The 1,100-nt window shown below is 53.9% G+C and overlaps 1 protein-coding gene across 1 annotated transcript in view; it reads left to right on the top strand.

The window, feature by feature from the left end:
* Positions 1-1,100, top strand: part of SMARCA1 (SWI/SNF related, matrix associated, actin dependent regulator of chromatin, subfamily a, member 1) — an 80,320-nt gene that overhangs the window by 31,741 nt on the left and 47,479 nt on the right. The gene's annotated exons all lie outside the window — the stretch shown is intronic.

Genomic DNA, 1,100 nt, shown 5'->3' with positions numbered 1-1,100 from the left:
CTTTCCTTTATCTTTACCCCTGCCCTCCCTCCCCTTTTCCTTCCTTCCCACCTTAATTTTTTTCTTCACTTCCTCCCTTGGACCTCCCCCATTTCTTCCTTCTTCCCATTCTCCTTTTAAGCCCTACTGGCTCCCCTTTAAAACTTTTCTTCCCTCTTTCTCTCTCATCCACATCCTTCTCTACTTACTTGCACTGTTTTAATATGTATCTACCTGCCTAATTATTCACTATCATTTATCTTTTTGCTTTTCTGACTCTTACTTTTAAAATCTGTACCCAGTACACAACTATACTTGATTTTCATTATAGCTCCTACAGTTCACTCACACATCCTCTTACCTTCTTTAACTCTGCTCTCTACTGACTCCTTTATAAAGTTCTTCCCTCCCTCCTTCCCTTCTTAAAACTTCCGTTGGGGGGCAGGCGTTAACCCTCAGCCCAGGGCTCAGCCCAGCTAGGTGTTCACTGTCCCTCCTTCCCCGGCTTCCCTGCCACTGTCCTGCTCCCATTCCCTGCCCAGGATGCCCAGCCCAGCGAGGGTGGCTGAGGCCCATACAGACCGGGCGCTGCTGCCACAAAGCAGGGGCGCCTCTGCCCAGAAGGCCTCGGACAGTCCTCCACTCCATCCAGGACCCGTGGGCACCTCCCCGCCAATGGCCACCACTGCCCTCCTCCTGCGTCTGGGTGGGGCTCCCTGCTCCTCACTGCCTGCGACCCCCCCCCCCTCGCTGGGCGCACCTGCTCCATCCCCCTGCGGTCGCCACCCCCTTCTGTGTGCAGTTTCCTTCTCTTTTCCATTCCTGCGCCTATCGCCTATCGTAGCCTATCCTACCCCAGGCCTTGCAGCTGCTTCAGCAGAGGGCGGGGTCGCAGCCTGCTGATCCAGTCGTCACGTGACGCTGTAATGGACAAATTTGCATATTCCTCTATTATTAGATTAGATAGATAGATAGATAGATACTAGAGGCCCAGTGCCCAAAATTCATCCACTGGGGGTCTGTCCCTCAGCCCAGCCTGCACCCTGTCACAATCTGGGACTGCTGGATCCTAACCGCTCACCTGCCTGATTGCCCCTAACTGCTCCCCTGCCGGCCTGATC

Source organism: Myotis brandtii, unplaced genomic scaffold (genome assembly GCF_000412655.1).
Source record: "Myotis brandtii unplaced genomic scaffold, ASM41265v1 scaffold39, whole genome shotgun sequence".
Taxonomy (NCBI): Eukaryota; Metazoa; Chordata; class Mammalia; order Chiroptera; family Vespertilionidae; genus Myotis; species Myotis brandtii.
Note: the sequence above shows the minus strand (reverse complement) of the source record. Positions and strands in the feature narration are given on the sequence as shown.